General features: G+C 37.8%; 1 non-coding gene across 1 annotated transcript; it reads left to right on the top strand.

The window, feature by feature from the left end:
* Positions 1-11,940: 11,940 nt before the first annotated feature.
* LOC148880229 (small nucleolar RNA R71) lies at positions 11,941-12,047 on the top strand. The gene has a single exon (XR_016106045.1). It is a non-coding gene; the product is annotated as a small nucleolar RNA R71 (small nucleolar RNA).
* Positions 12,048-12,992: the final 945 nt, after the last annotated feature.

Raw genomic sequence — 12,992 nt, 5'->3', positions numbered from 1 at the left:
ATTATGTTTCTTGTTGGCAACATTCTTGTATGAATTATTATTTCTCATTTCCCAATCCGGTGGATATCCCACAAGTTCATAAAACTGGGATTTGATATGCCATGTTTTCTTACAGTGGTCACATCGGGTCTTTGGCTTGTCCTTCTGTTGTCTTGATCCATTTTTTGTATGTTCCTGGTGGCTTGAAATGCAACACTCTCAACAACAAGTGTAGTCGATCCAATAAGAGAAAGATGTTTCTCTTCTTGAGTCACTAGGGCATAGATTTTGTTGACTGAAAGTAGTGGATCCATACTCAAGATGTTAGATCTGATGGTGTTGTGTCGTTCATTGAGCCCTAACAAGAACTGATAGACTCGTTCTTTCTCTTTCTCGATCATGAACTCTCTTGCAGCATCACCATAACTGTAGACAGGAGGAGTTGTACAGACAATGATTTCATCCCAAATGCCTTTCAACTTGGTGTAATAGACAACGATGGAGAGATTTTCTTGTTATAGCATGGCTAATTCCCGTTTCAACTAAAACATGCATAGTGCATTATCTTGTGAGTATCACTCTTCTAGGTCCTTCCAAATATCCCGAGCAGTCTCTGCATACACTACACTCTAATGTAAATCCCCAGCCAAAGCGCTAAACATCCATGATATAACCATGGAGTTACATTTGGACCAGGTGGATAGTTTTATAAGTCTACAATGATCAAGCTTTAAGATTGATCCATCGACGAACCCTGTTTTGTTATTGGCGTAGAGTGCATTAAGCATTGCATGTCGCCTAGTTAAGTAATTGTCTCCGGTCAGTGGGCAGGAAACGAGGATGGCGCCTAGATTATCCAATGGGTGAAGATAGTATATAGGAGATGGATCTGACAATGAATCCATTGTGACAAATCCATTGGAACTAGTTTCAGATGATATGAGAAAAAATGCAAAGTAGTTTAACAGAATAGAAAATAAGTTACCAAGGCTTTGATACCATCTAAAATGGAATATTGTTTCGTAGTTTGTAATTCACTCATCTCTTAAATAATACATATGGAAGCTTATGAGAAATTAAATAAACACACGTTGAATGTGTTAGACAGTGTATGCCCTTAGCTATAATCAGAATATGTACCTTATGACATTTAATGTAAATTAATAAAGTGCATATTTGATTCATGTTATAGTGGTGTGTTTCTGTAAGACCATTAAACTGGACACATAATGAGACTCGTGTTAGTTTAGAATGTTCACAGCTAGTGGATCGATCTGGGAGATCTATCCTGATAAGACTGACACTGGTGTGCCGCCAAATTGGTTGGGGTGGCCTGTCTCAGCCGCTAAGGTGAGACCCAAGGCACATGCAGTGTAGCTTTAACTTGATACCTTGAACCGGACCAGAATTCCAGTGTTGTCCTGTACCTTGGTGATAAGTGGGCAAAACTGGAATGTTACACCTGACCCCTAGACTCGATTATGATACTGCACTAGGAGTCGGATTGGGCTATCTTTGATATATCAATCAGTGAGATCCTTAGAGGGGGTCAAAACCTAGGTACGCTGGGACAGTCTGAGAATTCATCTGAGTGGGTGATCATAGTGACAGGATCAGCCCCTTTGTCGGACAAAAGGTAATGATCGGGGATGCAATCTCTCTGATGGAATCCAAACTACCAGTAGTTTATTTCAACCATTGAAATTTGTTTTGCAAAATATATTTATATACGAAGATTGGTTTTGAAATGTTTACAAAAGGTTTTAATTCCCGGGATCCATGTGAGTAGAGAGTGCAACTCTGTTCCTTGCAATTGAGGGAGAGGTCCTCTCTTGTCGGGCAGTGTTTGATCATTATGGGCTGAGAGGTTAAGTGTCTTGCATTTGCCCATAGTCCCTGGGTTTTTATAAGGTGGCTTGACCCAGTGACCACTTACTGTAAGTGTTAGGCCCATTAGGAGCCTATGTGATGGGCTCAGGGGGTGCACTGTCCATAACAGTGTATTCGGCCAGTCCTTGTAACAAAGGCTGGGTTGAACCCATGTGGCTGATGTGTAGATCAATGTTCAGGTCTCATGCCATACAAAGAAGCCCAACTGGGCAGCAGTTTGGAAGCATAATGAGCACTAAGATTTCATGGGCCTAAAGCCCATTTCGAACTGGGCTAATTTGATCCGTTAAATTAAGGGGTGGATCTGAGATTAGATTAGTAGATAGTGAAAGAATGGTAGGATCCATCTAATGGACGCCATAAAGATTGTGAAATGGGTGGAAGAATTTCAAAAATTTTCCTACCTTCTTCCAACTGGGAATCGTATTCCCTAAATTTAGAATACAATATTCAAACATCCTATTTGTACCATAATCGAACCAGATCTGAACCAAAAGGGAAGGGAAGAATTATACCTGATCCAGAGAAGCAATATCTCCCAGTTTTAGGGTGTTACACAGAATTATACCAAATAACATGAATCACACATGCAATCAAAAAAACATCAAATCGGATTGAAGCTAAGAGCATACAAAACTGTCTAACAGATAGGATAGGGTCTTAGCCCTATCCACTCAGAGAGTCTAGATCTAAATGAGATTTAGATCTGGAAACCTCCTAATAAGATTAGGAGAGGGCTGATCTAATCTGCAAATAAGATAAGGGTCTATCCGTATCACTTAAAGGGAATTCAAGTCCAGATAAGATTTGGATCAGCAACTCCTAATGGGATTAGGAGTTGATCCCTTTAAGATTATAAAAGGAGGAAGGGGGCAGTAGCCTCTATATCACATTCACAATTTGAGAGCAAGAGTTGTAGAAGAGAGAACATAGCTTCCAGTAAGACTGCGCTATTTTTTCATTGTCGCCTCCTTCCTGCCGCCACCATAACTGCCAATTCGATCTCCTCTTCAAGCAAGAGCGATCAAGATCAAATCTTGATATCAGCCTTTGGGGAAAGGCTGATTTGAAGTTGTGCCCAGAGCCTCCGACGAATTCTTGCGAAGGGTTCGGTTCGTTGGATGAACACTGTTGACTCTACTCCAATATTCATTGTGTCATTTTCAGTTGGAGCAGTCTTTGGAGTCTTTCTTTGGGTGTGAACACCTTCGTTGGGAGATACTATTTCTCCGTATCAGGTATATCCCTCTCCTACTTCTGGTTTAAGATCTAGTTCTGTTTATGGTTCAAGATTGATCATTGAAAATGCAGATTTTCTAAAACAGGGAATGTGATTCCTAGATGAGGGGAGAGGAAATTTTTGAAATTTCGCTCAACCTACCTACTGGGTTTGGCCATCCATATTATGGATCTCTTATCACTTCAGAATGCAACTTGTACAGTTGGCTAACTAACTAACTCATTCAACAACTGTCAATAACAGTTCAGTGTGCTGTTGCAGGCACTCAAAAATAAAACTTATACTTCTACAAATACATGCAGTAGTGCGAGTAAGGATCGTTCCCACAGAGAATATCTAGCCTATTTTATGCTACGTGAACAAGGAGAGGGGTTTTGAGTATAACAAAAACAAATAAAAATAAAATAAATAAGGAACAACTGAATTTGAAATATCAAAATTAATCAAAAGAGCAAATCTTGGTCTAAGTCAACATCCACCATCAAAATTTCACCACTGATCATCGATGCAGAAATATATCAATTCACACCTTGAATATTCACCATTGTAACTATTTTCCTATCTCTCCTTAGTTGTAGTTAATTAGAAAACAAGCGATCTACTTAACCCTTACTACTAGATAACCTGAAACAAGTATTAAAGATTTAATCTAGTAGTAGCTGTAAAAATCAGAGAGAGATCGATGAAGCTAAACAACACAAGCACAAGCGGTTGTATTTAATTTAATCGAGTGTTCTTCCTAAGATCTAACAACTTCTAACACAGCAAATCATTAAATCCTAGTTGCTTCGCATATTAGATGAATCAAACAATTACGGATCTGATATCTAACAAAGCAGTAGATTGCAATGAATAATAAACTAGTAGGCCTCCTAGCGATTAAACGAGACAATCATGAAAATAGGCAAAGAAGAACATTTGATACTCAAAGCATGAATTAAACAATAAAAATTAAATTAGATCTCATAGTTTTGATGTTTCTAAGGCTTCCGTTTCCTTCAACCAAGTATCAAGGTTTAGTCATGCATGGTCATGATTAAAACTCAAGGAATAAATCCGAGAATGAGAGAGGAAGAAAAGAGAGGTGCGGCCGCCCAGATCTGATTGTTTCCGTTCCCTTCTTTTCTTTTCTTTGCTCTATACTTCTCATTCCCCAAGAGAAGCGTACAAAATATCCTAAAATTTCTCTCTAGATAACAGTCTCGAATTCTGACTTATCAAGAAAAAGATTAAAAATAAGATAAAATAAAGTCATAATGTAAGTAGGAGGGTGGTGATTCCCGCATATGAAAACTTGTGGGCTAAGAAACGTTTCCAGCACGTCAATAGTGCAGGTGCAACTACTTCGATCCCGATTTCGACCTTGATGCAGTTCATATTTCTCAAAACTAAAAACATGAAAGTTATAGACATTTTCCTTATCGTTCCAAATCATCTTGAATCATCTCAATCGGAGTTTGTATGAGAGAGTTATACCCAGATTACGAAACGATGCCGGAACTGTCCAGAATTGCCCAATTAGCTCTGTTTTTCACTTAACACCTCCATTTGTGCCATAAATCAAAATGTAAGAATAATTAATTCATTCAGGCACTAAATAAGTATAAAATACTAAACATTAAGGGGAAAAATATGATATTTTTCATTCTAATCACAGCTTCTAGAACTTCATGGTGTAATTCTAACAACCTCCTCAAATAGGGACTAAACTGAAACCAATGGCCCCCACAAACTTGCATTGAAGTTTCAGTGCAAAGAACCAATTATTGATTATCAGAGCTATGTAATGAATGGGGATTAATTTGTTTGTCAGTTAAGCAGCTCAAAATTCAACGAAATAATGCATTCATGGGACAAACTCCATCTACTAAATGGCCTTAACTAAAGAGAAACAAAAATTGTAATCCCGCAGTAGCTGAACGCCGATGATTGTAGCAGCAGTGATCAAACAAGAGGGGAAAAGTGGTAGAGAGAAGTGAAAATGAAAATGAACGAGAGAGTAGAGAGATCGGTTTCAATCAGTGCAAGGCCCGTTCAAACAGCCTTTACAACCTTGCATGGGGAGATATTCCCAATGCAAGGCTATAATGGCTATTGGAACGGGTTGTGCACTGACTGAATCTGGTTTCAAGAGTAGAGAGTGGATTGGGTGCCTAAATGAAAATGAAAATAATTTGGAGTCCACACTGCCATTTATGTTTAGGCTCCATTAATTTGTAATGCACTGACGTGTTTGATTTCCATTCCAATCGAAATCAAACACGTCATCATCCCACTTACCATTTCAAACTAACGGAGTCTTAGACTCTACATCTCTGGACTCAAAACTTCTTTTCGTGTTTAATTAGATGCCCAGCCCCTTCCCCTCTTTCATTTCCATTCATTTTGTTTTCATTTTAATTTCTCTCCTCCGTCATCTCCCTCCTTCCCCTCTTTCATCCAATCAAACAAGCTATCACCTGATGTTTAGTTCTGTTGTTAATCCAATTAGAAACTTGTACTTTCGGCCAAGTGTTATTTTTGTCCCCGAACTTTAGAATGTGACAATTCAGCATCCAAAGTTTTAAAATGTGTCAGTCCAATACCTACTGTTAATTAGTTATTAACCAGTCATTAAGTGGCATTTGAAAAGGACAAAAATGTCTTTTGAATTTCATCCAGTTTTCTTTATAAACCATCCAAACGTTGACAAAAAAATTAACAGTCCCAAATTCTTGTCTCTTCTATTCAAGAAAATTGAGGTCATGTATCAATTAGTACCCTGTACTTTAGGCCTAGTGTAATTTTGGCCCTTGAACTTTAAAATGTGACAATTTAGTATCCAGTCTTTCAAAACATATCAATCCAATACCTACCGTTAACTAGTTGTTAGGTGGCATTTGAAAAAATATAAATGCCCTTTGAGTGTCATGTAATTTTCTTTATAAACCATCCAAAAATTCAAAGAAAAAACTGTCTTAAATCCTTGCTTCTTCTATTCAATAAAGTTGAGGTCACTAGAATGCCCATTAATACATGACCCCAACTTTATTCAATAGAAGAAGCAAGGATTTAGGACGGTTGATTTTTTTTCAACATTTGGATGGTTTATAAAGAAAATTAGATGGCACTCAAATGGCACTAATGTCTTTTTCAAATGCCACTTAACAACTAGTTAATGGTAAATAGATAATGGATTGACACGTTTTGAAAGTTCAAGTGTTTAACGATCACATTTTAAAGTTTGGGGATCAAAATGACACTAGACCCAAAGTACACAGTACTAATTGAGACTCTTGAACACAACCATGGTAAAGTTTGGGGAGTTTTGAGCATGATTGTGCCAAAGAATCCAAAACACAACACAACAGCAATGGCTCTAGCAAGTGGAGTTTCGAACATGTCCCTTGCAAAGACTACAAACAACAACATCTCATCATTCATTACCCACCCTGCCAAATATCCAAATAAATACTAACAAAAATTCAATGAATACAACAAGGCAAATAATACCCTCATCATTCATTACCCCCATTGAAACCATTTTTTCCCATGCTCTCACCCTCATTATATTACGAAATCCAAATAAGAGCCCAACCCAATTACTGGTGCATTAATTATATTTTTGGTCTCATTCCAATCCACATCCACAAAATTCCAGCCCTGAATCACTCTCAAGGTCAATTAGTCAACTAAGAATGTATGAGGATTAAGCCGTTAGAGGACTTGTCTATGATGTACTTGGAAATGACTTCATGTTAGAAATTAATCAGATCTAAGTTTTCTTTTCCAAGATCACCATTCCATTGTAGATTAGTGTATATAGAATATTAGGCAAGCAACATAAATATCTGAGGCAAAGTTTGATCTGTGTACTTTTGATTCAAACCATCGGAGTTTGATTTACCACATTCTTCTGGATTATTAGGAACATAAGAAAAAAAGTGAATCATCTAACAAAATCACCAATGGCACATTCTTCTGGGTCTACCCTCTAAACATGTAGATTGATTGGCCCAAATAGACTAAATCACTAGCTAGGAAAAAACCCTAGATGTTGTTGCCGGTACTGTGAGGGCACCGGTGGAGCAGAGTTGTTTGCTACAACAGGGGAGAGAGAGGAGGAGAGACACATGAGGGTATCCGGTTATAGAAAGAGTAATCACCGGTGAGAGGGAAGAAATGGAGGAGGGGGCAGGTTGCAGAAAAGAGAAAAGGAAGATGAAAGTGGAATGACAGCAGGTGGGAGAGGGAGAAACGAAATAGGTAGAGAGGGCCAGAGGGTATTGGTGTGTCCAGAAGCGTGTCGTTAATCACTTCGGAACACCAGTTTTAATATTTAGATTTTTTTTCCGATTCTCAAACAATTACAAACGCAGTAAATGGTGAGAACGGGTCATATCCATAGGGAAGCGAGGGAAAATTTGTTATTTACTTAAATCCGAGAAAGAGAACACAATTGAGAGTTGCAGAAACACAGAACTTTATTAATTAAACTAAAATTCATTAAAATAAAATTCGAACAGTGCTGGAAGTGAAAAGTGCAAAATAAATAAATAAATAACATAAATAATTAATTAAATGGAACGAAATAAAAATTCAGTAATCCGATCAGAGGTAGTAGTCTCTGGATCTCTCCTTTAACCCTCGAACTTCTCGAGCTAGGCCTTCCATCTTACCTGGCCAAATTCCAGATCTGCAGAAAAGAAAAAAAAAATCAAATTGAATGAAAGTAAATTGTAGAAAGGAAAAAACGGAATTGAAAATGAAAGAACAAAAATTAAATCTGACTAATGCTTGGGATCCGAATCAAGAGGTCATAGTAGTGGCTTAGGCGAACTGCAAGCAGGAACCCCTCCTCTTGCCTGGGCGTCCTCCTCTTCCTCTACCCTTGAACTTCTCAAGATCAGCATTCCATCTTACATAAGGCAGAATCCAACCCATTCTCAGGAGCCCTTGGGTCCTTTTGATAGATAATGGTGGATAAAACTAGGATTAGAGAGAAAGAGGGGGGCAACATCTGAGTTATAGCAAAAATATGGGCACCCTAGAGTTTAGAATGAAGGGTTAGAATGGTTCTAAGGTGATTCTAAGGCTGAGAAGAGAATGAGAGGGCGCCCAATATTATGTAGGGCTGAAATTTGGGCACCCAGAATTGGATGGTGGAGATTTGGCCGCCTAGGGCTGAAAGGTGGAGATTAAGAGGAATGGGTGGTGCCCTAGAGTGAATGTCTGAGATAGAGAGTGGAATAGAGGGCTGAGATCTAGTGACTAAAGGTTGAATGGTGAAGATTAGAAATTAGGTGGCGCCCTAGGGTTAGAATGCTAAAAAGAGAGTGCCCTAGAATGAATGGTGGATATTAAAAGGGATGGAAGGTGAGGATTTAGCAGTTAGGGGCGTCTAGGGTTTGTTATAGATGAAAAGAATGAGTGGAGAGGCGCCCTAGGGTTTTCTAGGGAGAGGAGGCGCCCTCCTGTACTCAGCTTTTCACAAAAACACCCCTTCTCTTAATTGGACTTCACACCGGCTTTCCAAAAACTGCATTTCAGCCATAAAACTTCCATAGTTTTCCATAAGATTTGCACATAGACCCTTAGAGATCACAATTTTGAATTTAACTAGGAAAATGAGACATTTATTCTATTTTAAGGCCTAAAATACCCCTGAAATGACTACAGAGTTATAAGGTACTAAGGGCGGGTTAGCAAAATTTATTATCTCTTTTTAATCTAGACTATCGTTAGGTCTAGACTCCTTCAGTCTTGAATTTATTTTGGAGTGGGTGATGTGTTCGGTGAAACAGAAATTTTTTTGTCCCTAGGGGACAGATAATGTGAGCTCCGAACATATTTTCTAGGTAAATTGTTTTATGTCATAAAAAATTATGGTAAAAGACTTGCATTGAAAGTTTAGAAATTGAAACATACCCTTAGGATTTTAAATTTTAATTGGACTTGGGCCAAGTTTATTAGTGCTTATTGAATAAGTGATTATTAGAATAAGTACTTATTTGTGTTTGGTATCAAGTGTTTATTTTAAAAATAGTTGTGTTGTGTTCTATTTCTCCAATAAGTACTTATTAATTTAAAAAGACAAGTTTAACCCTCGTTTTAAGAACTAGTTCAAAATCAGGGCTGGTCTTTGGAGAAGATAATCATCTTTGGAGGAGATGATGGAGAAGAAACTATCGAAATTAGGGATGGTTTGAATAACAAAAAAACATTACTTTGTTGATTGGTTGAGGATGATAAAATGGATAGAAAAAACAAACGAAAATAGAGGATACATTGCCAATGATAGAAAAAACAAACAAATAGAAAAAATAAACGAAATTAAAGTTGGTATTGGGAGAAGATGTTCATCTTCAAGGACGACAATGGACAAGAAACTATCATAATTAGGGTTTATTTGACGAACAATTTGAAAAATAAAAAAAGTAATTAAAAAATACTTTACCTAGTTGATTTGTTGATGATGAGAAAACAAAAAGAGAAGATGCCTTACCTGGTTGGTCGAGTTGCAGCCCTGCCTCTAGTCTTTGAAGAAGACATTGGAAAAGAAACTATGGCTCAGTTTGGAAGGAGTACAAATGCAAATATGTAGAGGGTAGAATCTTGTATTTTGTATTATTTTGCATGTATTTGCACTATACGTATTTGTATTTGTACTCCTTTCAAACTATGCCTATTAACCAAACCATGTGTTCTAATTGAAGGGCATAAGTGGCATTTTGAAATCTAATCGAGGAGTATTTTGGAATCAAAATTTTCAAATGAGTGCTTATTGTACAAGAACTTAATAAAAAAGTAAATCCAAGTTAAGGAGTGCTTATTCGAATAAGTACTTATTTTGGGTCGGGACCACACCAATAAGCACTTATTGTCATTTGGGAAATAAGCCCAAAATAAGTGCTTGTTTTAAAAGCTAGTGTTTATTGAAGAAGCCCAAAATTCCAATTTTTTTAAGTGCTTATACTTTATTCAAAATTTTGATTCCAAAGTACTCATTGATTAGATTTCAAAATGCAACTTATGCCCTCAATCGACCAAAAACACAAGCTTTGGCTCTTTGATTGTTTCTTCTCCATCATCTTCTCCAAAGACCAATGGTGGAACTACAACTCAACAAGTCAACCAGGTAAGGCACTCTCTATTTTTGTTTTCTCATTGTCAAACAATCAAAAGGTAAAGTGCTTTTTTTTTTCTTTTCATCTTTTTCTTCGAACCATCTCTCTTCTCCAAAGAGCAGTAGTAAAATTGCAACTCAAACCGATCAACCAAGTAAGGTATCCTCTCTTTTCGTTTTTCTTTTTTTTCTCCATTTCATCATCCTCAATCGATTAACTAGGTATTCGAGTGCTTTTTTTTTCGTTTCATTCTTTGGTCCAAGCCTAGTAAGGTGTTTTTTCCCTTATTTCAGGTTGGGGTTTTTCAAGCTCGAAGTTGGATTTGTGTCTAGGTTAGTGAATTCCTTTCTAAGCACCTATTTTTTTATTTTAAAAAACAAATATCGAACATGGTTGGTTTTGTTGCCCTAAGGCATTAAATTTACACTTGCTCCTAGGTCCAAGAGACCCTGATCGAACTCTTATGTCCCAATATGACAGGCAATTATAGGGCACCCTAGATCTTTGTACTTTAGTAGCGTTCTCTGCTCAATCACCGCGCTTACCTGTTCTATCAAAATTGCAATTTTCTTGACATGGTGTATCATTTTCATGGTACGTAGATCCTTAATCACCATGGCATAAGCTGGTACCTGCTTAATCACATGCAACAAAGGTAGATTCATCTTAACTTTTTTCAAATGTTCCATAATCTCACCTTGGTTGTCTGAAATTTTTCCTCCAGATCTAAGACCTTAGGGAAAGGGCACTTGGATCGTAGCCTCCTTTTCTGGCACTTTTGAGGGGGCATCTTCAGTTCTGCTCAAAGTGGTGACATTTGTGCGAGGTGGGCTTGGCAAAGGCCCATCTAAAATCTTACCATTGTGAGTAGTGATGGCGTGGACCCCCTTAATGTTCTTCGGATCAGAAGTGGATCCCTATACCATATGTGACCCCTTCGGATTGGTCCAAGGCTGAGATGGAATTTTGCCTCTCTCTTGTATAATAAGAGCATTGGTAAGCTTAGTTATCTGACTCTTTGATATCCGTGTTCTCTTCAACCACCTTCACAAGAACAGATTCAAACTTTTGGTTAGTCTTATTTTGTGCCTCCATAAATGCTTGAAGTGTTTCCTCTAAAGGATTCCTATTCGGTCGAGCATTGTATTGAGGTGCAGGATGAAATCTAGATGGTTGTGTCTTTACACTCCAATTATCGTTAGATGATGTAGGTTGGTTTTGATCAGCCATCCAACTAAAATTGGGATGGTTCCTCCAGCTAAGTTTATAGGTCTCTAAATAGGGTGTTTCCTATACATTCCTAAGGCATTACACTATTCTTCATAAACCTCTCTTATATCACCATAGGTTGGGCAATCCTGAGCTAAGTGATCCAATCCCCCACAAACAAAACATGAAGTTTGAGTTTCTACCCTGGCAATCGTGTGGGTGACTTTATTATTTCTCATCTTTAAGGCCTCAAGTTTCCTAGTTACAGCTTCTAATTGGGCTTTGAGGTTGTCTTCCTCCTTAAGATGGTAAATCCCAGTTAAACGTGACCTATTAGTACTATTACTAGCACTAGGTCAAGTCCACATGTGGGCTTTCTCAGTTAACTCATTCAGGTAATCTATGGCTTCTTTAGGATCATTTTGCAAAAACTCCCCATTACACATCGTCTCTATGAATTGGCACTCCCTATTGGCTAAACCCTCATAAAAATAGCTAACTAACCTCCAACTTTCATACCCATGGTGCAGACACGGGTTCTGTAGCTCTTTGAATCTCTCCCAGGCTTGGTATAAGGTTTCACTATCCTTTTGAGAAAATGTTGAGATCTGTCTCTTAAGGTTGTTGGTCTTATGGTGCAGGAAGTACTTGTTAAAATAGTTTGGGTCATCTCCGCACATGTACCTATGGATCTCGGTCTCAAAGAGTATAGCCAACTCTTAGCTCTCTCTTTCAGGGAAAAAGGGAAAAGTTCTAGCCTAATAATATCTGCAATATCAGGTCAGTTATGAAAGGTGGCCACTATCTCTTCAAATTCCCTAATGTGCACATATGGATTCTCACTGTTTAAACCATGGAAATTAGTCAAGAGTTGGATCATTCCAGGTTTGAACTCAAATTGTGGTGTATTCGGAGGGAACATGATGCATGATGGTGGGGCTGTCCAGGTGGGGTGTAGGTAGTCTTTTAAAGACCTAATAGGGTTGTCTCATGTTGACTCATGGTTTTAGAATCAGAGGACGAACTAAGTGCTACTTCTTCTTCAGGGAGTGGTGGTGGGTCTATTTGTCCTCGTGTTGCCTTTCTTTTCTCTTGATGCCTTCTTTCATGCCCTGAACCGAAATATAAGAGTAATGAGTTCATTTAAATGTAAATTAAGTGTAGAAATACTGAATTTTCATAGATAAGAATATGATAAATTTTATTTGCATCAAATCTCCCCACACTTAAACTTTGCCCGTCATCAGGCAAGACAAAACTCAAGCAAAAATAAAACAGGAACAAGCTGACTATCTACTGATTTTTTTAACTCAACTCTCCATCTTTCTCCACAAATATTCTAGGTTAACTATTGCAAACCGTTAAATCAACACAACCAAGTCATACACGAATCATTCATCAGTCAGTCAAATTCTTGCTACTACAAACCAGGTAGTAAACTAGGGAAAACATTTTTATCTCCTCTCTCTCTCTCTCTCTCTTTCTCTTTTTCTTTTTTTTTCTCTTTTTTTCTCTTCGGTGGAAGTGTGTGCATTTTATGCTCCGTCTCACTTTTAGGATTACTTGGT

Source organism: Nelumbo lutea, chromosome 1 (genome assembly GCF_056320005.1).
Source record: "Nelumbo lutea isolate HS-2025 chromosome 1, American lotus-T2T, whole genome shotgun sequence".
In the NCBI taxonomy this organism is placed as follows: domain Eukaryota; kingdom Viridiplantae; phylum Streptophyta; class Magnoliopsida; order Proteales; family Nelumbonaceae; genus Nelumbo; species Nelumbo lutea.
This window is presented reverse-complemented; position numbering and strand designations above follow the sequence as displayed.